Consider the following 26,672-nt stretch of genomic DNA (forward strand, 5'->3'; position numbering starts at 1 on the left):
ATCAGATCAGACAGGTAACCTGATCCGTAATGCCTTCTTTTATTTTTTTTTTGCATTGTTACAGCAATGAGGTTTTAGCTCTTTGTGTAAAATACAATGAGATATTGATCCTCCATTTAGAAGCCATTAATTTGTGCTATTAGGTGCATTCCTTCTTAGAAGTTTGTAATAAAGCATTTGTTTTGAAGTTTTTCATTTACTAAAGTTGAACTGTAAAGTTTGGTAGCTTTTCTGTATGTTTTTGTAGGTCGATTCTGGGAAGTAACATCTACCTTCAAAACGTGTTTAGAAAGGGAATGGTATTGAGAAGTGGTACATCACACAGGGTTATTTTGTAGCATTTTGACATCCATACAGGAAAGTGTTTACGCAAGTGCTTAATTCGCACCAAATAGAGATGGGGTTGGGGAGGAAGGAAAACATAGCATGTGCTTTTGTCTTTATTTTTGAGACTATGGAAAGTAAGTAAATTTGTAAGGCTGGAACAGAAATAAAAAGCACAGAAGTGTTTGGATCTGTACTTTCAGGTAACCGTGTGAGAGTTAATGGGGTAGAATGCAATTAGCAGACTACAATAGTCTACTTCCACTGCTAAAGGTGGTGTGACAAATTTCAAAGAAGTGCGTATCCTGGATTATTGCATTTTTATGTTTTAGAAAGAACTGTGGCCAACATTTTAGTTGGTAAAGGTAGCAGGCAGCACTGGTTTTGCAAGTTGTACTTGTGTTGCCGCAGAGTACATTTTATGTATTAGTGTTCCTAATTGCAGAACTTAGCAGTAAAACTAACTTATGTAATTAATCTTTCAGTATGAACTATACCACAGTTTTTGAAGAAAATTATCTTGAAAGACTGAAATAGTGTAGAGTTGTTTAACTTAAATATCTCTATTTCAGTAAAAGCGGGCTTTAATGATGGCCGCTAAAATCAGGGTAGTCATTTGTCAAAAAAAGATTCAGTCTAAAACACACTTGATTTTCTTAGTAATGGAGACGCACTGCTTTTATTTATAAAATTAGCAGCAGTAACAACAATGAAAAGTGATATAGATTTTTGTTGGTCTTTGTTTTAAGGAATAAAAAAAAGAATCTTGAAATGCTATGTCCTAATCACAGCCCTTCAAGTAGAAGTTAGTTGTTTTTAAACTAAATTTTAATCAATATAAAGGAATACCTTACTATTTGAAGTATACTGTCGATTACTACGTGTAATTTGCCTTACTTGGCCAGAAGGTATTGATTTAGATGTACACTATCTGCTGTGGCCCATGTACATGTTACAGAGAAGCATATGTCGAAAGCTAAAAGGCATAGAGTTGGTAGTTGGTTTGGGGAGCATGATATCAGGTAGATATTGCAATGACCATATTGCAGCTGTTCACAACAGCCTCAGTGGCTGTACTTGGTACAGGCTAACAGGGTAAGTACCAACTCAGGAAATTGAGCATGGTCAGTTGCGATTTGTGTTAACTTATTTTAGATGACAAAAAAAAAAAAAAAAGAATGAAGTTTGCACTTCACCACCTGATTTCATTCTCCTTTCAAGTTATGATTCTGAGTTTGTGCAGTACCAAGAAAATCTGTTTTGTCAGAGAAAAATAAACAGGCCCCCAATCTCCTAACAGGTACTTCCTTTAACAAAGAGAAGCACCACCTGATTTATTAGGGTCTCTCACAGACCAAAATTCCAGTCGCCTAAAGGTCCTTGTTTTCTTTTATCTTTATCTCATTAGGAAAATCGTTCTTTCCTCCCAGACAAGAACCTAGCCAAAATTAATTTATCACCTTCAGTTCATATTAGTATGATTTCTTCTGTAGTTGAACATGAGGATGATGCTCAAGCTCTGCCTGATGCGGAATATGTTTGCCTTGTCACCTCCCAGTGGCAGTTCAAAGCTTAATTCATATCAGGAAAGTAGTTAGTGGCTCAATACATTATTACACTGCAAACTGAATTTTTGGCTGATGAATCACCACTGTAATTGTAATGTGCTTGGATGATGTAGATAAGAGCTGAGAACAAAGCTGCTTCACAAAGGTTGTGGTTAGGGAATTGAATTCCAGAGCAAAGAAAATGGATTAAAAAGAAAAAGAATCTGGGCGGGGGGGGGGGGGGGGGGATCTTTCCTCTCAAACAAAAAAACAGCTTTTCATATGAGAATAAACCAGGTAATAGGGGAATTAAATTAATAAAACTTTAAAAAGTCAAAGCTTGAATCTGCATTATAAGGCAGAAAAGGGAAGAAGAATGCGAAGGGACAAGGTTAAATTTGGCTTGTTCTTGGCTTTTGGTTTGATGTGCAGAATTCCTGGATGCTAGAAAAATAGTAACCTCAGCAGGGAAAATGCACATCATGGTGATGGGAGCTCCGCCTCACCTGTAGTCTAGGAACACAACGTATGGTATGTGTTGAAGGGTCAGGATTCTTAACAAGTCATGTCAAATATTAAAAAATGTGCTATGTTTGATCTTGAAAAAGCAACATGCTATTTGGTCTTTCTAGGTTTTGGAGTGCAAAAATCTCTGTGATACATTTTTGAATGCGCTAACATATTTGCTATTTAACGCATTTGGAAAATTAACATCCCAAAAGGATGTAAGTCATAATGTATGCAGCTTTATAACCTCTGAAGTGCTTGATTCCAGATGTAGCTGAAACATTTTTGTCAAAAGAAATAAAATTTGTGACTGGTACTCTTAAGCAATGGCTCCTTCAGGAGAAAAAAAAATGTTGGGCTAATTCTTACTTAAGTTTGTTAAGCTAATTCTGATTTATGTTGCTGGAGGATCCTGACCAAAAGGGTTTCATAAAGGCTAATTGGAATACCTAATAATACGAGTTTAAAATTTGGAAATGCCTATTCAATTCCTTCTTGTCCTTTTTCCTCACCAAGTTCCTCTCATTTCTGAATTGTATCAGCTTTGCATTTGATTAACTATAGGACATTTTATTATTTCAGCTAAAATTTGATAGGCATTTTAGTTGTTTGTTATCAATATTCTGGATAAATTAAATATTGTTGTCTTGTTTCTCTAACAGAGGAAACTTGAATATTAGCTTTTGAATAGGAAATTGCTAATAAAAAAAACTGTGAAGTAGCTGGTGAGTACAAACAATTGTCGTAGTCTGAACATTGGCCATCACAAAGGATTGATATGTAGTTTAAGAAAAGCCTCGTCATTGTTTTTCTGTAAAATACATACAGAGTTTTTAATGATAATACAAAAGAGACATATCCTGTTTGTGTCTGGTTTTGATTATAAATCCTTTGCATATTATGCTGTTATTGAATAACATGGAGCGAAGCACTGGAGCTGGCTGCTCCTTCTATCAGATATGTACATTTTTTGCTGGCTATTTAAGAACTTTATTCTTCTTCTTTATTTTTTGATTAATTGGCCCATAGTGTATTTGAGTTGTTAGGTGTATTACTTGGATAGCATAGGAGAATCACTCATGTATGATGTGAGAGCACGATGACATACGATGTGCAAGAGAGTAGTTTTTTTAATCTCTGAGGTGTGATTGTCAAAGCAACCTTAAACTTGAGCTTGCTTTATTAAGCTTATTAAAACAAATTTGTGTTGGTTTGCAGTTTAGGTTTTTGTGATTAAGAAAATGGGATGCCTTATTTATTAGGTGAACAGTGCTTTGTATTGTGTGATTCATGTAGCTCCTGTGGAAAACTCCGTTCAGTAGGAATGTTGTTTGCTGGTCTGAACTGCAGATTTCAGGTTTCAACACCAGGTTGAACAGTCTGTCTACAAAATGCTTCAGCATTCTTTCTGTATTACTATACTGAATTTATACATGCAGTTAGGCACAGAACTGGATCTCTTGTGATATACTTGCAGTTCTGAGCTTGCTTATATTGTTTTTTTGGTGTTTTGGTGTTTGTTTTTTTTTTTTTTTTATTGTACTTTAACTGGAATGGTGCATAGAGAACTTTGCATAAACAGTAGGTGTCTAAGGATACCAATGTTCAGTTCTGTATATGTCACTTATTAAGGGTGGTCTGATTACTGTGATGTAATTAATATCACACCTTTATGACAGCATATGACAACTGTTTTATTACAAATGTACTTCAAGTTGAAAATAATTAACATGAAATGTTATGTTGGTTGATTGGAGTCTATCTGCTACAGTAGGGTAGGTACAATGAGAGAAACTGGCTACTGGTACTAAAGAACCTCCTAAACAACATAGACTAAAGGATATGTTGTCAGTATTGTTATAAAAAAATAAAATACAATCACCCAGAATTTGTCCAGTTACCTCCTCTCTATTAGGTCTCATATCCGAACAAATTCACTGGGACTCGAAAGACAGGCAAATGGGATAGTATTTCACAAGAATGCTCTTAGCTCTATTTCTCAATAAAGGAAACTTTAATCTCTTTCCTGAACCTCTAGTCTCCTGCGAAGAAGACTATTGTTATGTGTTTTTTTTTCTCCTGCATAGAAAATAGAGTTGCTTGCTCTGAAACTTGAGGAAAAAGGAGAGGAGTACACCTCCAAGTTTTAAGGTGTACAAAATTTTTTTGAGGGACAGGGTGTGGTGGTTTTCCCCATAAAATCTCATTAAAAGCAGGCAAAAATGTGTCTTGGCAGTAGGGAAAAGGTGTGCAAAGTAATTGGATAGGTAGGCTGGTGAATATGACTGTGCTTAATTCCGGAATTCTAACACACAGGAAATTATGGAAACCTTTTGTTAGGATTACTTATCCAGCCTTTAGTTAGGTTTTGCAGACCATCAATTTGCTGGCTGCAGATTCTCTTAATTATAGTGTAGTAGTGTTAAAGTATTAGCTTTGAGAGGAAACCAAAGAAAAATCATACCTGTTCGTGCCCAACACTATTTTTAGGTGAATAATGCACTTTTAATTTTGAAGAGTAAAGTCCTGTGAACCAAGCTGTCGCAGGTCTTTGGGAAGAAAATCTTTGCAGACAGCCTTGTCAGGAAGAGACAGGCAGTAACGGTAATGGTTTTCGGATGCTTCCTCACCCCATGAAATGAAGTAGATTCTTTTCTAAGTAAGTTACACCTCTGTTGGATTTGCATAATTTAAACTTATCTTCGGCAACAGTTTTGCTGCCTGCAGAATATGGTTTATATCCTGGAACTTGGCAGAGTCTCTTTGGTTGGGGCTAGTTGTTCTCTGTGAGGCAAATAGCACAGCAGTAGCACAATAATGTTTAGCTAGGCTGTTGTGGCCAGTTACAGTGAAGGGAAAATAAAAAGGAATATAGAAAGAAAACGGCATGTATGTTATTAATGATTTTGTAATTGCTGTCATCTCCAAGGAAACATGCCAGTTGAGTGAGGTGAGATACTGTCCCTTTAAGGAAATGAAGGAAAATTGTGCTTGTGTATTTACAAAGAGTGCAAGAGCACAGCAGTATCACTGCATCTGCACATGTCACTCATGGAGCTGCCAATGGACTGCATCTATTTTTCACTGCTGTCACAAAAATGCATGCTAGAGAGCATTTGAAAACTGTCAGAGATGTTCCTTTTGTAAGCAACCTGAACAGCAGGTAAATTTTAGATGTTAATGCTAATAATGTCCCTCTTGTGTTGCTGCTATTTATTATTGGAGAGTTTGTATCTGCATATGTGTATTTGTATAGAGCTTCTGAGATTTTAACAGAAGTAGGAAAGTTTTTTGGAAGAAATGTTGATATATGGAGGTGGAATAATCAAAGCATGTTGATAGGAAACAGCTGTTTGACAGATTTACCTTCACTTGTCAGTTAGTTTCTGATTGCTTAATTGCCAATTCTGTTAGCAGAACTTTCTTAGGAAGTTTTTTTGTCACCATATGAAAACAGGCTTGGTGGAAACTATCTCATGTGATTTGTGCTCGAATTGGATTAAACTTATATATGCTATAGTTCCCCCCCCCCCCCCCAAAAAAAAAAAAAAGGCAAAAAAAAAAAAAAAGCATACAAAAAAGGCATACAGGTTGTTTACTGCCACAAAAGAAGTAGGTAGGAGCTCCTGGGCAAAAATCCTCAGGTATAGCGTACCCTCTGTGCAAACCTGTTTAATATTTCAGATTGAATTGCTTTTCTGTAAGTGCATTTGGGCAGAGCTAGTTCAAACACAGGCTAGATGAGTTATGCGCCAACAGGGCAGATTTAAACTCCTCAGAGACTCTATTCTGATGCGGAAGCCAAGTGGCAAGAGGAGCAAAATGTGAGTTGCAAGGCTGCAATCTGGCAAATCACCTCAATGTAGCTCTTTGCATCCATGTGGAAATACTTAATTGACAAAAAGCTGGGTGATAAAGCCTATATTTCCAAAAGTACCTTGACCGAACACTTTCCTAAATGCGTGAAATGCTAGTGGGTTTCCTGTTTACATTTGAAGTGTTTAATAAATGTAGGTAAAAATACACAATTTGAACAGTGAATAGTTGTTTGAGTTTAAATCTTTGTTTTAAATTTTTGTAACTTCTTTACAATTTTTGAAACGTTCTTAAAAATACCACAGTAAAGTTACAGCTAGAGCAACACAGATTACTCTTGGAATTATTCTATATCCCTGTTGTGATATTTGTATTCATAGAACTTATGCTTCAAGCCCATATTTTATTTGAAGAAATTTAAATCTTTTAAGATGCCGTTATAAATTCTAGTCAGATTTTAATGTAAACATTATAATGATAACATTGTTTGAACTATGACTATAGTGAAAGCATCTCTTTTTACCGCAAAGCAGGTAAAAGTGGCAGTTGAGATGTGAATCACTTGCTTTGAATGAGTATGGGGGGGTAGACTTAAACATCTTGCATGTAAATACTATTTGTTAGTGGAATTTCGTAGTTACTGTTTGCTGTGCAATGGTCATATGTTGCATCTGTTGTTTTGGTTTCATGAATTAACACTATAGTCATTTGACTCTTAAGGAAAAATGCTAATATTATCATACTTCCAGTTTAGTTCGTAGCACAGCAGCTGCTGACTTGATATCCAAAACACTGAAATCAGGAATAAATTCATATTCACTTTCCGAAGGAGTCCATAACTGGCAATGAAAGTGCTGATGGGAGTTTAAACCTGTAACCTGTTTGTTAATATTTGTTAATAACTGTCTTAGTGGTAAATCTGTAAAATAAGAACTGGTAAGTTTTGCACTGAGATGCGTTTAAAAACACCTTTTTTTTTTCTTGATTTGAACAAATGTCAAATTATGGAATGCTGCAAGAACTCTTTCACAGGTTCATTGAGCTTTGGTTTTATTTTTCACATTAACTGTTTACTAGAAAATGTGAATATCTGATAAAAACTGTACAATTAAGGTTTAGGTTGTTTTTCAGTGTTTATGTATTTATTTAAATTTTGGATCTGTAATCAAATTTTTCCATTTTTTCCTAAGTTAAAATGGATTAAACTTAGTGTAAAATGCATTCAGTGTTGCTGTTCCTCAAAAGAATCATGTGACAGTTATTTTTCAATCCTTTGATATCACCAAAAATTGTACTTTTGTTTCACTAAGAGACATTATAAATTGCAAGATTGCTCTGGTATTTTTTTTTAGTTTGTTGCTTTTTAGATTTTATCTGGCTAATAACACTTTTTTTTTTTTTAACAGTTTTGAAAAAAATAATCGATTTAGAAAGTAAAATTATGTTTTGCTAGACAGTGATTAATATCTGTGACCTTTATTTTTGGATCAGGAACATAAATATACACTTTTTTCTGTGTCAGTCATTGTCTAAGATTTCATCTTTGTTCTGCTTTCCATTACATACCATGAATTATATGAAATTAATTTAATCGCTACTCCAAACAGAAATTAAATGTGCCCTAATCCAGAGTTACGTTGTTTGCTTTTACAACTGTAAGTCATAAGTAATTAATTTTCCTTGGAAAATTAATTCACTTACCATTCCCAGTAGCATCATATGTTGACACAGGGTTATAGATAGTTTAATATTTTTGTTCAGCATGTTGGTCTCAACTTTGGAAGACCTTAAATCAAAACAAATTCAAATTTACTCAACTGTATATAATTCAGGGTTATTTGAAGTGAATGTTGTCTTTATTGCTGTCAACCAGCTGATGATGATGACTCTGAAATTATATCGAGTCTTCCAAAACCCTAAAGTCCACGGACAGATGTAAGTTACTCCCTTAAAAATAAGTAAATAAATGAATTGTTTCACTCAAGACATGTGAATAACATGGCCACTGGAATGCCATCAGTAGTAGAAAACTTGAGCTCCTCAGAGGACATAACTGTTTGTAGGACATGACATATTGCAGAGCCATAGGCTAGAGGCAGTTGTGTTTTATATTTTTAACATATCTTATGTTGCTTGAGATTATAGTTGGGGATTCATTATTTCTGTTGCACTCAGGAATCACTAAGCTGACTTAATTTGGAGCACCAATCTGGTTTCTGCATTGTGGTGCTGAGGTGGAACAGGGGCACTTGGGCTGCTAGGCCTTCAGAGCAGTCTAGGCCAGGAGTCTTCCGGAATGGGAGAGGCAGCTTTTAAGTTTAATCTTTAAAGTTTGCCAGGAGGACTTCTTGCGTGTGTGTGTGCAACTCCATAAAACATGGTGTTTATTACTTCGGTTTATTTTTATTTATTTAAGTCTCCCGGGTGAAACTCCAGTGACGGCAGTGTTGCAGTTCAAACAAGCAAGGCTTATTTTATAAATGTCCCTTTGTGAGTTGGTGGCTGCATTTCGCCTCAATGCAGGGGGTCAGTACCTGTGGCGTTTAATTTCAAATTTTGGGGGTGGAAAGTAGAAATTGACATTTAATTCCAGGGTAAAGTTACTGCTATATCAGGCATAAAAATATTATTGCATTAGCAATCAAAGGAAGAAAATAAACTATGAGCACATTGACAATATACACTAGTGTGGCAGACCTGTGTAAAATACCATAGTAGATGGAAGAAAATATTTTTTCAGATGCTTTTTTCCACCAAAACCTTTTTTTTCTTTTTTTTTTTTTTTATCAAGGCAGGCAGTAGAGAATGTAGAGAAAAGAATTTCACTGATAGATTTAGGTCCTACTATTCATGCAATCAAAGGTAAATTCATTTGTACATATCAAAATTGTTTGTGGATACAACAGTATTGCACAGCTCTTATTCATACATGTATGATATAATACAGTGAATGTTGGCAGAGCTCTCAATTAAATTCTGTATTTTTTTACTTTCAAACTCAATTATTTTGAGTTTTCTACTCAAAAGGTCTTAGTAGATATTGCTTGCTGTTTTTTATTATGTTTTAATTAGTTTCAAGAGGCTTCACTATGATATTTAAAAACACAAAATTTCCAAAGAAAATGCGGCAAACAGTATTTGGCCCTGTACTTCTCATTGAGTCATGTGTGGTATGGAAATTGCACTCTGCCCGCTTCACTGGGCTGTTCACATTTGTGTTCGTTACCTGGGCCATCGGTTTTAACAAAGTGCAGCTTTTACAGAGCCCGCAGAAGTTGTACAAATCTTCATTTTCACCTATTCTGTGATACAGTGCTCTTTCCATCTCAGGAAAATGAGAAGAAAGCACCAGCTCAATCCTTCCCTGATCCATGCTTGCTGGAGCTTGTGGTGCTTACACACAGGAACAGTCTCAGCGTTTCAGCATTCTATCAGCTTTTGTTCTACACTTACACTTCTATGTTACCGTTGTCCATAAAATGAATGTAAAAATTGTCGTGTAGAAAATGTTTTGGGAGCCAACCAAAAACTGTTGCTGTTCTTACAAATTTCTTGGCCGTTTAAGTTTGTGTTTCTTTTGGGAATATTCCCATTCATTTTATGATGACAGTGATTGTCTAAATTTGCAAGAAAAATGAAGTTAAAATAATTATTGTTTAAAGAAAAAAAACCTGCAGAAACTATTTCAGGCAAAATCTATATATTGAGCTTGTCTATACTTTTGGATTAGATAATTCACAGTTGGCACTAATTGTGAAGCAAACATTGAGCTATGAAGTACAATAGGAAAATGCCCAAGAAGCATGAACAAATGCATAAAGTGTCTCTTAATGTAAGTGCTTGGCTCTTTGGAGGCCACCAAGAAGTCTACAGTGATTGACGTGCATTCTGGAGAAGCTTTTTTTCCTGTAGCAGTGTTGAAGTCAGTCAAAGCGTATAGACAAAGCTGAGTGAATACCAGTTTCCCCAGTACAGGGGCTATTTTTTCAGGAAGTCTAACTCAAACCAGATGTTTTGCTTAGACCTAGAGTTTGTTGCTGCCAAGCATCTCATCAGAGGTCAGAGTTCTGGGCTCAGGGCCCTGCTAGAATTCTTTCACAAATTGCTATTCGGTGAGGTTTTAATCCTAATGGAAAGAATAATGTGCTTGTAAAATCTGCAGTTATTACAAACACAGTATACATATTGTGGACTTCAAATGACTACATATTTCATTCCCATAAACAGGGAATGCAGATGAATGCAGTGTGTAATAGTTTTAGACATTCAAACTTAAACCAAGTATATAGTTTATACTACTGTTAACCATTTGCATTCTTAACACTCCTGTAAAATGAATAGTAATCTTGACTAACAATTGGCAGCTCCTAACAAAACAAAACAAAAACCCTCCAGCACGTTTTGACTCATAAGCTGTTTCCTGAAGTAAATAGGAAATCCTTATGCTTTTGAGTATATTCAAAAAGTACTCTGCTTGTGAAGGCAGTAGGTTTGGCACAGTTTGTTTCTTTCCTTCTTTCCCTTTTCTCTGTCTCGATTTTTAAATAGGTTGGTAGCAACTTTTTATGGTCAAGTTAATCTTACTTCAGCTGTTTATTCATACAGCTAATTATTTGTCCCCAAAACCTCAGAGTAGACATCATATATTCCAGCTTACTTAGAAACAAATGCTGGTGATACAAATTGTTAACAACGAGAACTAGCAATGAAAATACTCCTTATATTTCTTGTCATCTTTTTTGTGGAAGTATTATAAATAATAAGATAAAATTCTGCTGTAAGAAAAAACTCTCACATAACTTTGGTGTTCTGCTGCAGCCTGCAGCTAAAGAAATGCACCTTGATATCATATGAAGATTAAGGTTTTGGATATCGTACAGTTATATTAGTATGCTGTAGGACACAGTACTACAGTGTGACATCGGGTGACCAACGTCTCAGTACACTGAGGCTATACTGATGAGTTATTTGAATTTAATGCTGTGTAGCATCTTAGTTGTAGGTGAATGCTGCTGAAGAATCATATCTGTTAGTCTCAATCTTTTCATTACTCATCAAACCTTTAATTCTATAGATATGTGCAACTATTTTATACACCTGTGCTTCTTAATCTTGGTACAATTTGTGAATTTTATGTAACTTTGTGCATTTTGCTTTTGGTGAAAAAATGTTACTTGAGGAAAAGGTAGTGTCACTCAAAAGAGTTAATGTTATCCCACTTGCACAATGATCATTGCCTCCTTCCCAGTGTGACCGCCACAGGCTAAAGTGTGTAAAGTAGGATGTCTACACCAATGCTCTAAACTGTGCAACACGTTGAGGTGTTTATCTGCCATGCATTTTCTATTTACACTGTCATTCATTTAGTTACTTGGTTATACTGAGAACTGTGTAATGAACAATCGTTTTACAGTACAGGTGTTCCTGGCTTTCTTAGGTGTGGGTCTTCTGGTGAAGCTATTCAGCGGAGCTCCCTATTACATAAATACATTTCATGGCACTGAACGTAGAGACTTGCAGAATGCATCGCTGCTTATATCAGTCTGTTGCTTAAAAAAATTAAAATGGTGGAGCTGGTGTTTGGGTTGCAAATGAATTTTCAGAGACAGTATGTATCTTTCAGAGAACGTAAAAAATAGCTTAATTCCAGCCATATTCTTTAGAAATGAGAACATGTCCAAAACATTATTGCTAAGCTTCTTTTCCATTATGGTGTACGCTTACATAAATAATATTTTTGCCTTTTTTTTGCATACACAAGACTTAGATTTGAATGTACACAGCTGAATGAGAAAACTTGTGTTTTCAATAAATGGATTTTAAACTTTAACTTCCTTCTGTTAGAATTCGAGTTTTCATTAACTCAGAATGTATATTTTGTTTAATAAACTCAAAATGGCAGAGCAATGATACTTTTGTTGCAAGTTGGATGATGCTAGTGCAAGCTTCTTCCTCAAGGTGAGAAAATGAATATTAAACATGGATTGAAATAAATATGCACAACCTAATAATTCAGAGGTAGTAAGAAAAAAGCGGAGTCAAGCTATAGTCTTATAAGAGAAGCTTTTTCATATTAATGAGTTTCCATTTGCCAATAATTCTGTCATTTGTAACTTGAATCATTCATCACCCCTGCAAATGGTTCTTTCAAGACGTTATTTGCAATTTTGTCTTGTGTTTTTGTCCTTGATGTTGTGAAAATGACCGTCTACTGTTACAGGAATGAAAAGAGATCTCATTCAAACATCTTTTGTGTTTCCACTTTCAGTGAAAAATGTTTTTCAAACCTGCAGCTGGTTATTTCTGCAGGAGTTCCCACTTATATTCAGGTTTGATTGACATTTTGAAATGGCAGCTTTTCATGAAAAGCTGTTAACTTGTAGAATTTGGTTATGGTACTAAGACAGACTGACTTTGTTCTACTGTTGGGGCCTGTCCAACCTAAACAGAACCTTGCATCTGAATTTAATAGTGCTACTCAGCATAGAGAGTGCAAGCTTTTTTCTTTTTCTTTTTCTTTCTTTTTTTTTTTTTTTGACACTGGCTTCTGATGTGTTTTTGAACCTGACCTGATAGGTACTCATCCTGGTATCTTTTCTGTGAGTAATTGCATTAATTGACGTTTTCTTTCTTTCTCCCACTTCCTGAACTATCAGGTTGTGCCAGGTTGTGTTTCCATAATTCAAGTGTTGGAATATATTTCCATTTGACATGATGAAAATATATGGAAAATGTTTTATGACTGTACAAGTACCACAGCCTGTCTGAGTTAAGATTAAAAGTGACTATCTGCAGGTTTTGATACTTTTTATTTTTGAAGTATCGGGGGTGAGGGCAAGCTTTATGGTATTAACAAATCTTCTGAACAATGATTACTAATTTAATTTCCAGTTGAAAACTGAGAAAACAGTTTATAACAGAATTATTCTGCCCTCGTCTTTCCCAAGTTGGTCTTTAATATTATGCCAGAATGTTGAAAGTGGAAAAGAGACATTATGCAAAATTAGTTACCCTCTACATTTATTGCCAAACTTCTAAATATGGGTTTAAAAATACCCATATACATTAGCTGAAAGGAGGAGGAGTATTTGCTCATTATTTGTCCCGAAAACCTGAGAGTAGACATCATATACTCGAGCTTACTTAGAAACAAATGCAAATGAATTTGACACTGCAAATATTTTTTTTTTTTTTTTTTTTTACTTTTCCCCACAGCTTAACCTGTACAGTCCTGTAATTTTGTACGACTTACATGAGGAAGCGTTTGAATCTTGTTGTATAAGGAAGTGAGTAATAATGTATGTAATAATGTAAAGTAATGACTTTACTAATAATGTAAAGTAATGACTTTAAAAACAAAAACAAAACCATAGGATTTCTGAATTACCTCTTCTCATAGCTGGCTAATTATTTTTATGAAATCTCTGTAGATATGTTCATGCCCACAGTGATACACAAATCAATGTCTTCATCAAACCCCTGTTACTGGAAGTAGTTGTTTTTCAAGGAATTTGTGTTTTTTCTTTTGGAGTTCTGTATGTCATCTCATCATCCTTGACAAAGAGGTCTTTATTAGCTGTTGATTTGAATCACGAAGCAGCAACCAGTTATTTTGGTGCTATGAACATGTTCAGTTGGAGTCAGAGGGACTTGGAATAACAAACAAACAAAACAAACAAACAAAAACATAAAAACAGGTACATATTTTGTTTAGATCTTCAAGATTTAATTCCTTGTGATTCATTTGAAGGTTTGTGCCTCTTTTCTTAGGTTGTTAGAGGTATACTAGTCTGCTGTTTAAAAGCTTTACAATTCTAAAAGTAAAAATGAAGGTGTAAATAGTGCTGTGAATTGTTAAATGTTGTAGTTAGTTTAGGATGCTGAGATGGGTGTCATCTAAAATACGTCCTGCCTATGCTGTCTCTGCAAGTGTCTTCAAAGTCAATTGCAACATAGCATTGGTACAGCCACATTTTTGCTACCATTGAAAACGTGTGTTCTTCCTGTGAAATAAAATGTGATTTGTGTGATCTTTTCCTTTAAAATGTGAAAAAGTGAATGTTTTCTCAGATGCCTGTTTAATTTTAAATACATTTTTTAGACAGAAGATGATAAATTTAATGTTGATGAGCCAATGTTTATAGCTTTATCCCATAATTCTGAATTAATGCTTCTGAGCTTGATGTGAGCTTTTAAAGTAAAAGCAAAAGCGTCCTATTTGCCACCCAGACTTAACTGTTAAAAACTAATACACACTGCTGCTATTCCTCCAAGCAAAGGAAAGATACATGGGTACAAGTTTTTCAGTATATCCTTAAGGTCACTGTGAAATACTAGACCAATTGAATTAAATGGCAAACTGCCCACTGACGCTAAATGGAGCCAGGATTTTGCCCTTTAACTCTATCAAGCCCTAAGGGCAAGCAGGTTTCATTCTTAAACAGACCAAGCATGGCAGCATTTCAAAGGAAAGTTGAGCTGTTGTGAAGTTTGACCCAAACTGCATGGAACGCAAAGGGCACTGTGGGGACCTTGAACTGTACTTGCAAGTACAAGAACAGGTAAATGCCTACTGTCTTGGTGGAAACAGTTGAAGATGGTTACCAATTTCAAATACCATTTGCCATGTCATTTTTTATAGGAAAACGTTATTTTATTTTATTTTTTAATTGTAAATGGGCATTCTTCACTTAAAAATGTGTAGGAGAATATGGAGAGCAGGAGAGACTGACCAATGTGGTTCTGATTCAGTTCCCTTGCAGAGTAAAGCAGGTTATGCTTTTCTCATAACTATCCAAGCAGTAGGACTAAACATTTAAAATTGCTTCTTCACTTTTCACAGAATCACAGAATTTCTAGGTTGGAAGAGACCTCAAGATCATCGAGTCCAACCTCTGACCTAATGCTAGCAGTCCCCACTAAACCATATCCCTAAGCTCTACATCTAAACGTCTTTTGAAGACTTCCAGGGAAGGTGACTCCACCACTTCCCTGGGCAGCCTGTTCCAATGCCTCACAACCCTTTCGGTAAAGAAGTTCTTCCTAACATCTAACCTAAAACTCCCCTGGCTCAATTTAAGCCCATTCCCCCTCGTCCTGTCACCAGGCACGTGGGAGAACAGACCAACCCCCACCTCGCTACAGCCTCCCTTGAGGTACCCATAGAGAGCGATAAGGTCGCCCCTGAGCCTCCTCTTCTCCAGGCTGAACAAGCCCAGCTCCCTCAGCCGCTCCTCGTAGGACTTGTTCTCCAGGCCCCTCACCAGCTTCGTCGCCCTTTTATTACATGGTTTCTTATTTTTTTAGAGAGGTCAGTTAAGACAGAATGATTATTGATAAATTAAGGACTGAAACTTTAGAGTGGTTTGCAGTCACAGAAATCTTGGAGTGTAAGGTAAAACTTTAAAGAAAAACATTCATTTTAACCAGGTAAACATACATTTCGGGTCTTCAAACTCACTTGTTTTACAAGAACAAGTGTTAGGCTTATTCACAATGGCTGTATGTACTGTTTATTATTATTACAGAGCAAAATGAGTATTCGTTGAGCGTGGACTTTTTCTGCCCCATTTATCAGGGCAGAAGATTTAAACAGCCTTTTTAATATTTTTGTTCTTAATTCACCATTTGGTATTATTTCAATTTGGTGTCTTCAACTTTGTACAGAAATGCTACTGTGAGTCAAGATTTTTGTACCTGTTGGCTGCCTTAATATTGGCATTTAGGACATCACAAAACCTCAAAGTAGGTGGAGTGATAATCTGGACATTTGTTGTAAGTATTAACACACAAACCCCCAATCTGTTTGGGTATTTTTCCTGATTCTTGCTGTATAGTCATCCTTCATTTTATTGTAATCAAGTTGATGAATGCAGCTGTTAACAGATGAACTGGGGAGGACATGTTAAGGACATGTTATTTTCATTACGTCCTCCTAAATTTCTGTCACTTCGATGGAAGAGGTTTTTATCGGTTACAGCTCCCATTTAGTCCTAAATGATGATGAAATGCTACTTTTAATCTTAATTAAGGCAGCCCTGAACAAGGTATTTGTATATGGACAAGACTGAGAGCATGTTAGGACAGGCTGGCAGGCCATGGCCTGCCTTGCACAGTACAAATACTGCCCTTCCCTTTTCTTCCTTGAGTTTCCTTTATACAAATTTGTAGAGTGTTGGTTTTTTTTTGTGCATGTCTTTCCATCTTCCCTCACCCTCTGTACTGTGCCCAAGTGTCTTAATTTCTGAAACCGTTGCTCAGTTCCATCAGTCCTTTCTACTACAGCTTTTGCCTCCTTGTCTGTTCTTTGACGAACATACACCCACTTACATGTTTTTACCCCTTTTGAAAGAAACAAGTTTTTGTAACTGGAGGGCTGAGTGAGTAGTCCTACCATGAGTTCCTTCTCCACCATTCCCATTCCAGCCAGCTTAAACTGGAGATGTGGGAGATCTTTAGATGTTTGAGAGTACACTTTTCAAGATCCAATCTAGCTGCTATGATCTTTCCTCTTCAGTGCTCATTGGATTTTCTCCATGGAGTGATGGCTTTGGACATGTGTGAGTCTCATGGGTCACTGCAATGTCCTCCAGCATCTAACTGGCTTGATGGCTTTCCGTTGAAGATGCCCATTCTAAAGAAGCTGAAGTACTCAATCAGCATCATCAGACAGCCATTTTAACATTTACTTCGGTGTACTAAATTCTGCTACCTAGTAAGCTTGTTCCTGTACTGCCAAAGCTGCATGTATGATTTTAAAATTTGCTTCTAAGAAGATATAGTTCATTCTTCACTTAGTACAGCACTTGGGTGTCCAGAATCTTTCTGACTTGTTACAATCTTTGTCTTTCCTTAAGACAAAGCTTCATGTTCAACAGTGATCTGCATGCATGTTGCCAGAAGCTTCGCCACATAGGTGGTGGTTGGCAGCCCTTCAAGCATTAGTTATCCTTATTAAGTGGATATATATAGGTTAATATATATATATAGGTTTTAAATATATATATATATGTTATTCTCTTCTCTCTTTTGCAGTATCCAGCAAAAGGAGCTCTAGAGAATATTAAGACATGATTGAAAAGGAATCATAAATTAAAAATAGTAATTCTTAATGGTACACTTACTCAAATACTTGTTTCTTCAGTTTCCAGCTGAATTTTAAAACACGTAAAGTTGCTAGATAATACCAATTGGAATTTCAGGTATCACTATTAACAAGTGCTTTCCATAGATAAGAAAAAAAATTCTCTTTCCATTGACAAAGAGAACAAAGACAATGTTATGCTGCAAAGGGTAGTCAAATTCAATTCTAAGTGACCTCTTAGTATACATGTCTGCCTTTTTCATGTCTTACTGGTAATCTTCATGACAATTTCCTATTTCAAATATTTATTATTACTCTGAATAGAAGAGTACAATAACTGGAGGAGAGTTCAGATTGAAGGCAACCCCAATTTTGGTCTGGAGGCAGCCTAGCAGAGTAGAGCTTGCTGGCAGATGACATGGAAGCCTTATGACTGTTGCTAATAGGTCTCAGCCATCATACACAGTTCTTGGTGATTTTCCTCTGCATGGTCTGAGAACCATATCTTGTTTATGAGTATGCTGATTTAAAGCTATGTATGGGTAATTGACAAGTAAGAAGTGGTTTTGAATTCGTCCTTGTAGGTTATGTCCCACATTGTGTCCCCGTTAGTCCTGTTGTGCCTCTCTCCATCTGTAATGCGGTATGTTTTTCTGGCCATTGTGCTTTAGATAGATGCAGTCAATAGTGCTGTAAAGACTATGTATAATAACACTAAACTCACTTTTCCAAGAAAAGCTGTTCTCTTAGCTATTCAGAGGATATGTATTGATCTTGTCTTCTCAGAAAGCGTAAGCTGGCAGGGTTGTCTTTTGTCTCTGCAACTGCTTCTCTCTTCAGTGGTGTAGTAAAGCCATATTGCATCCGTCTATCTATGTGCTTTGATGAATTAATGTTAGGGGAATCTATGTTAAATCTGTTTCAGCCATAGATTTTCATTACTTAGTTATGGGCCATCATCTACAACTTAGATTATCAGAAGTACTTTACTCGAAGTAGCACTGTTACAGAACATTACTATTCTACTGAAAATACTTTTAAGTGTGAGTAAGATGGGTAATGGCCACAGAACTTCACCTGAAGTGTGTGCAAAATAGGGTGTCTGTGCTCTTTATTTTCATAGTGTTCCTTCCCTCTGCACACACATCATGATACTGTCCTTCTTTTTTGTCACATCCCGATATCTGATCCTATGCTGTTGTTACTAGGTACCATATAATTTCCCAGCTTTATTTATGAAAGAAGTACAGTGGCATAGTAATCTTTTCTGACAAGACAGTGTCCAAAGTAAATGGCATATCTTAATGTGTTGTAGGGTTTGATTTTTAAGAGTTTTAGGAAAAAGTCAGCAAAGGGCTAAGGCTTCTTTTACTTTGAACATCTGTGTCCTGAATTTGAGAGATGCTGTTTGTTTATTTGTTTGTTGTGGGTGGATGTTTTGCCTTTTTTTCTCTAGTCACAAAAGTGCATTTGCTATCTTGAAAGTGCATCATTTAGTAAAGTACTAAATAAAATGTTTCCATTAGCTTTTGTTTGAAGAAAGTGTGCAGGCCATTCATGGTTTGTCTGGTTTGATAGCAAACTACAGTTATTTCCTTGAGTTTCAGATAAAGCATAACTCTCAGCTCAGGGTTTAAAGGAAGCTATCCTTTTTCATGTCTCTCCTGGAGGAACGGAAGATATATAGGTACATGAATTTAGGATTACTTAAGACTAGATGTTGGTATACTGCAATAATATTTTTTTAAAGGTTTATTAGTTTATTTATTTAGTTCGTTGTTCAGTTTATTAACAAGTCACTTATCACAACTTTTCACAGCTAACATATCACACAATCATACTATTTTCTAATAAATATGCCTCCAAAGAAATGGAAATTCTGGTAATCCCACATTTTTCTTGTGAAATATTGTAGAAAGGTGAAAAAAATATCCTTGAGAGTTGGGGCTGAAAACTTATTAGGGATGGTGATCCCATAATGACTAAGTACCTTTCTGCCTTGGAAAAGATGGAAACTGCAAGACAATTTTGTAAATGACCTTTTAAGCCTGTTCCTAGCACTTTGAAATAAATAACACCAGGTACTTAAATATCCTGTGGATCATCAGCTATTGTTGTTTAATTTCACACCAACTTCTTACTTTTTTTTCCACTTAATGAAAAAAAGTTTATTTTAAACAAACTGCTGAGCATATGAAAGAGTAATCAGTCTGTATATAACTTGAGACACTTGGATATTGGCTTCCAGTTCTCTTATAGAAGCATTCATGCAGTAATAAATCTATTCTTCCTCAAATAAAATCAGGTACAGGTCATTCTTAATTTTTCCACATGTATTTTATGAAGATATTATCTTATGAATATAATTAACTAAAACAATTTTAGAGCTATTCGTCCTATTTAATTATGCGTGTAAGGTGGTGTTGATCCTAGCAGTTAGGAGGCATCAGGAAGACCTTGGGATCAGCTTTTAGAGATTCATTTTCACAGTTAGGATTTAACTGCACTTCTGTTATATGGTTTTCTTTCCAACTTCTCATTCAGACTTTAAATGTTCAGTGTGATTATATAGCCTGGTTGCAATTAAATCTTGATACCTACCTGGAAACAGTTTATAAAAAGGAGCAGCTTAATTTTGATCGCTAGGTTGGGCATATAAGCACTTCCCTGGAGCAGGATGTAAAGGATTCAGTTACAGCACTTTTCTATCTCCCACTGTGATAACTTAGACAATTGCTTAATAAGAAATTATTATTGGTTTCTAAAATTGAAGCTATTTAAAGCTTTTTTTTCTAAATTGTTTTACAGTCATGCATGTGACGACTCAAAACAAAGATGCAGAAAGATTTGTAAGCTGTCCCTGGACCATGCAATCAGAATATAACAATCAGTGCATGAACACAATAAAATATTGGAGGTGCAAGATGTGCGATACTGGGTAATGATGCTCAGGTTACAGATAGGAAATGAGAAATTGTAGTCCTTTCTTCTTCATTGACTTCTTACATAGTTTAAGAGCAATCACTAAGTTCTTGTGATTTTGGTTTGATATCTATAAAACTGGGACTGTGCTAAGGTACTTTTATCTAAGTAGTGTAGAGTTGAAAGGTTCTGCAATATTTTTGTATATGTGTCTGGTGGGGGAGGTTATTGCTGTTACATTTCCACAACATCTTAGCAAAACCAGAATTGTAAAAACAAACAAACAAACAACAACAAAAAAAAACACTCAAAATTCTTTCAGCTACGGGTCAAAGCAGTCTGAATAATTACACCAAAAGCAAAAGTCACTACTTGATATCTCCATAGTACCAGCTACTGATTTGCTGTCATTGAAAATTTTGGAGAATTTCAGATTACTCTTAATGTTTCATGAAAATACTTTAGTTATTGAGAATACACATGTATCCTTCTTTTGCACTGGAAGGTAAATCTTAACTTGGTCCAGAGTTAAGGTTGGGTGGGAGGCGCGCTTAAATACTACTAAATTAGAAGTGTTTTTAATTCCATTCTATCTTGAAGATACACCGGTCTCTCAACTTGCAGTTGTAAATGTTTGTACAAATAAAGAACTCTATTCTCTCTTCCATTTACACTTCAGCAAAAACAAACCCAAGGCAGTCCTGAAATTCAGCACAGTTGCTTTTTGGACTAATGGCTTTTAAAATTAAAGTTCATAGATATGTTTTTCAAATAATAGTTTAAAATAGTTTTAAAGCTATTTTAAGCTATAGTTTCTAAACCATAAAGCTTCAATTTTAATACCTTATTTTATTTTATTTCTTTATGACTTTCTAAGCTTGTGTAAAACTTTATTTGTCCAAGCTTTAGAACCATAATAAAAAATTTAAAAGATTTTGGAAAGTAAAGTGATCAATTTTATGGCGCAACATCTCTGTCATCAAATTGCACGCATCTGCGATGAGTATATTCATATATGCAGTAGTTACAAAGTTTAAAGTATTTAAATTTAAAAGTTTAAATTTAAAGCATTTAAGTCAACAATAGTAATGCAATGATGATTTGTATCTCCAGATCCTCCACTAGAGAATACATAAGAAAATATTATTGCAAGGAAGTTTAATTAATTTGTTACAGTACAAAATCTTATTTTATATGTTTACAGTTAACTTAAATACTTCATTTTTCTAGTGTTTGCAGTAAGCTTTTTGAGGGTATTTCCAGACTTGAATAAAAGTAAGGGTTATGTTGCGTATGTTGTGAAGCCACAAATCATTGTGTATCTGTCAGGGATACTAGGAAAATGAGTGCACGTTGATTGTTCTTTGCCCTCCTGCCTGCTGAGAACTTCAGTTTAAAAAAGAAAACAACAACAACAAAAAAGCAACTTACATTGCAAGAGCAGTCAAGTGTTATTTCAATATACAGTATAGGACATGCACTATTCTCATTAATGACATTCTACTAGTTTAATTTGATCTCTCAATTTTATATTGTGCTAATTACTTCATTAGTAATGATCTTGTGCTGTCAACAGTGGTGGTGGTTCTGAAATGTTGCTTCTATTTTGCTTCTATTTGAGACAAGAGAAATGTTGATGTTTTTGTCACTTGTAAAAAAAAAAAAAAAAAAAAAAAAGTTTTCATTGGGACAATTTTTAGTGCCGAAAAGTTAATGCAGTTTATTATTCAGTCCTGTCAACTTTTCAATTTCCAATGTGCAAACATTTTGCTTGTGTTATATGCATAATAGGGAAAGTACTCAACACATGTTTTAATGCAGTGTTTGTTAATCTTAGTGCCGAGCAGTGTTTGAAAGGCGCAAGTTTACTACTACATCATAGAGATTTTTTTACCAATCATTTATGCTTTTGCTTTAAATATAAGTTTGCTGTGACATGTAGTAAGTGGTGCTGAAATTGGTTTCAGTTATCAAAGATGTGAGTGACACAATGGATGCTTATGTACTATGCCTTGAATCCATAAACACTGGTACTGAACAAAATTCTGTTTTTTCACGTTTTCTGTCAGCTTTCAGTCTTCCATGGGTCATTCAATAAACACTACCCTGGTTGACTTTTTTGTGCTGCCATATGTCAATCAAAATGAAGTGCCTGCTTTTTAGCAAGGAGAGAAAATAAGCTTGCTTTATTTGAGTTTGGCTGTGCTCTCTGCCGAACAGTGTCTTGCATTTGTTTCATTCCTAGCTTATTTTTGCCTTGAACTATGCAGTGGAAGATGCTGGGAATGAAGAGGGAAGGAGTACCTGATGAAAGCAAAGGAGGAGCTAGAAAGAACAGAGGGAGAAAACTCCACAGCAGGATTTGAAACTGCTCTTTAAGGATATTAAATTTTAACTGATTTGCTTTTAAAAAAAAAAAAAAAAAAAAAAAAAAAAAAAGTGGGGTGGATGGAGCGAGGAAAGTCAGACTACCAAAAAGTTCTTCCACTAAGGGCTCCATGAGTGTTCTCATGCTAGATAAAAATATTTCTTTTCTCTTAACTTTGTATTGTGATTTATTCTGTTGTTATGGGACTGGAAAACTATTGAATGTCATTGTTTGGTATATATGATTGTGTGTTGTGTTTTTTTTTCTAAAGAGGGAATGGTTATGTTAGTTTTAAAGCTATATTCTCAAGACAATGCTGATACTATATTAATCACCTGGTATATCAGTTGCTAAGTGTATGTGTACGTACATTAACTTTGACAAAGCCAGCAAGTGTGAGAAGTTGCTTATATTAGAAATCAAGGTTGCAATACAGTGACGATGTGTATCGACTGTACAAACCTTTCCTTTCTAGAAAATACTCTTAAATGAATTTGTATTTTTGCTGTAGCTTGTAATGTTGTAAGTATCACATTCCTTAATAGAGACGAGCAGCTACAGTATGTTTCGAGTGGAACTGGCAGGCTATTTGTTTATATAGACCTTTACCAAGCTCCTCACATCTCCTGGGGGTTTACTCTGCTCTCAGTGAAGCCGGTTGGAACTTTATATCCACTCGTTGCTGTTCCTCACTCAGTACTGCAAAGGGATGGTCGCTGGCTTCAGACTAAACAGAATGCCCACACGTGACCAGGCCCACCTGGTCTTCATGACTTCTGTCTTGTCTCTCCAGAAAGGTACTATTCCTTCTCCCTCTAGCCACATGTAATTTTTATTTTATTTTATATTTTTTTCCCCCTCTTATCCTTTGGCACTTTACAGGAAAATCCCTGGCTGGATTTGTTGTCTTTCAGGCATATGATCTATGAAACTCCATTCATGAGGTTCTTTGCTTTATTTTTCTGTATTATTCCAGGGAATTCCCTATATCTGTAGAGCTTTAACATCCCCAGATCACAGCTTTGGACTGAAATTGAAACATAGGATTTCTGTCTGGGAAATCAACTTTGCTGCATCTGTTAGGACACAAGCACAAGTGAACATAAGATGAATTCCAGCAACTTGCAAGTGACTTAAAATGTTGATGTGATCAAGTGTGCATTTTTGTTTTCTTTTTCAGTGGCAGGTCTTGACAGACTTTGTTTATGTTTTATCATTTTCTTTGAAAATATAAATCCATTCCTCTCTTGTGGTATTTCAGTAATAGTAATATGCTGTTAAAATAAACAGAATTCAGATTTTTGAAAACAAGAAATGAGTCTGAGTTAAGTACATAGGATAACAATATATCCTGTAACAATGTAACATTTGGGGAAACCACAAACAATCTTCAAAAGAAATTCTTGAAGTTAGGTTCTTTTATCAAACATCAGAGGAATAAGCTTGTTTTCTCAGAGTCTAACTGAAAGGGATTTTCCAGAGGATGCTAGAGATTAAAACTCCAACCTGAACTTCCCAATACTTCCACTTGACATGTAAGGTGCACTTTTAATTTTTTCCAATTCTGCCCATGAAAAGTACTCATCATTACTCTATTTTTATTGCATTAGTCCTGCTGTACTTAAGGGCTTGACAAGAATGCATTTTTCTTTTGTGGGTTCGCAAGCATTTGAAATGCACCTGATTGCATGCAGGCCACAGCACTAGCAGAGAAGTTTTTAAAAACTTAAAACAAGTTTCCGTGGATTAGCTCTCTGTAAGGTGATACAGTTCTGAACTTCGCTTAGGATGTGTTGTCCCACCTAATTTCTCATTCAGTAAATGCCATTCAGGCTGCAAGGTTATACCTCATTTTAAAGAAAGAACTTTTTCAAGGGCAGTGTTGGCTAGTCTCACGTGCCAATATTAAAATTCATGGATAAGGAAGTCAATGGTAGGTACCAACAAAATAATGTTTTATGAGGTGTTGGACGTGCTTCAGAACTTAGAGAAAAATAAATTGCATTTACTCCTTTACTTGACTGAAGGCTGACTTTTGGATTCCAAGGACAAGTGAGGTATAATTTGATCAAAATATCGATCGTGTTACACTGCAGTTACACCCGGCCTGAGTCCAGAAGCTGAAGCTTGCTGCACAGTCTTGAGAGCTCTTCTCCCCGCTGCTTCATGGGCAGTGGCATTAGGTTGTGGCTGTGCTGAGTCTGTAGCCTCTGGGGAGCTGCTCATTCCTCTTCAGCTGTGCTGGAAGTAGAAGGTGGCTGCTTTGACTCCTGCACAGTGTAAAATAATAATGATGTGGGCACAGGTTTCTTTCAGAGAGAGACACATTTTCTGAAATTACAATTTTGTAACGGTCTAGGAGAAGATTACCAAGTGATTTAGTTATGTGCATTGTTTTAGTGTTTGTCTGTTTGTTGTTGGTTTGTTTTTAGTTTGCTTGCTTGCTTTTAGATTTCCAAAGATAAAGAGCATGGAGCTGTAACTTCCTTGTAAAAGCTGCAGGTTCAGATTGTTCGAGTGTAGCTCTAGTACTCTGGCATTTTGAGAGTTCGGTCAGGGTACTGGTCTACACTCGTGCAGTCTAAGTCCAGCCTCCAGGCCACATGCAAACAGTGGTTCTTTGACTTCATAGATGTGTGGTGGTAATGACACATATTTTTACAGTGACTATACTACTAGAGGTCTCTCAGCTGAGAGGCTGAATTACTGTCTTCCTTTTGAGAACAACAGGTTTTTGAAAAATCACAGGCTTTCAGTTACAGTTGTAGCACCATCTCAAGGAATGGGTTTTGAGCAGTGCTAATTACTTCCAGCAGGTGCTCATAGCTCTTGGAACTGAGCAAGACAACGATCCTTGCTGTCTGTTCATACCATATAAACAGACATAGACAGCTAAAATATTAAGAGGTATAATAATTGGGTAAATCTTCACTTGGTAGTTCCTGAAAATACAAATACGAATATACGGTCTTAGTAGCTGTTACTTTGAAGGAAGGATTACTTTCTGTAGTCCTACTCCAAAACAAAGAAAAAAAGCAAATAAGTCTAAAAGTTTAATAATAAAAGAAAGGTCCCAGTTTTGCACCTGACATTCTGCAGTTTATGGCAAGTGTCTTAGTTTTCCGTAAATTAGAGGTAATAATGCTTCTTATTGCTTGCAGGTCATCATCCAAATTGAACTCCTTGCACAATTATAGTGGTACTTTCTGCTGCAGATCTATTATTCTAGTACTCAATAGTTTAATGGTAGTGATTTTTGAGTATTCTTTTTCATAAAACCTTACTGATTTATGCAGGTGTTCACAGTTAATAAATAAAAGGTTTTCTATCTAAAAAGAAAAGACAATATTGGGGGTCAGCTGATGCAGTGATCTACCACTTTCATATGTGGAGGGGTTGTTGGAGGCTGTGCAGTATAAAAAAATCCTGCATAAATGCACTTTGGACATAGCCTTGCATATTTGGCTTGGTCTTTATTTTGTATATATTTAATTCTGATGAACTTAATGCTGCAGTTGAAAGGGGTTGCTGCCTTTATTTGAAGCAAGTGAGTAGCATGAGTATGTGTTTCTAGTAGTGTCTGAATAATCTGATATCACCCCAGTGTATATAAATAGTACATAGAGGTATATAATATCAAACCTCGGATACTTGAGAAAGTAAGTAAAATTTTTGGAAGACCGGATAATGCACTGCACCGTAAAGCTTTCTGAAGAGCAGCCTGTTAGTAGTAGGAAATCTTGACCATGATATTGAGATAGTAAAGTATTGTTTTTAACTGCTTCGAGAAAAATTTGTAACACTTTGCTGTGCTTTGTATCAGTACAAAGAGGGATTTGGAAATTTCTCAGTCATAGCAAAAGAAATCTATGCTGCATGGAAGCTGTCTCAGGAGGCAGATTTGTTGTCTGTGAAGTTTTCTAGCATTTGCAACTTGGCATCATTCTCTAGCTTAAATATATTTTACCTCTATGAGGTATTGGTAGCTTGGGGATTGTTTAATAAGACAGCCGTGGTGTCTTATGTTTATCTCGATCTGTCACATTTACCCATTAGCTTTTTCTTTATTCATACCTTCGCATAGGTGCTGAGATGTCCATTCCAA

At 35.8% G+C, this 26,672-nt stretch overlaps 1 protein-coding gene across 2 annotated transcripts in view; it reads left to right on the forward strand.

Annotated features, from left to right (window-relative positions):
- SRBD1 (S1 RNA binding domain 1) overlaps window positions 1-26,672 on the forward strand; it is a 129,063-nt gene that overhangs the window by 75,888 nt on the left and 26,503 nt on the right. The gene's annotated exons all lie outside the window — the stretch shown is intronic.

Source organism: Aythya ferina (genome assembly GCF_964211825.1).
Source record: "Aythya ferina genome assembly, chromosome: 3".
Lineage (NCBI taxonomy): Eukaryota > Metazoa > Chordata > Aves > Anseriformes > Anatidae > Aythya > Aythya ferina.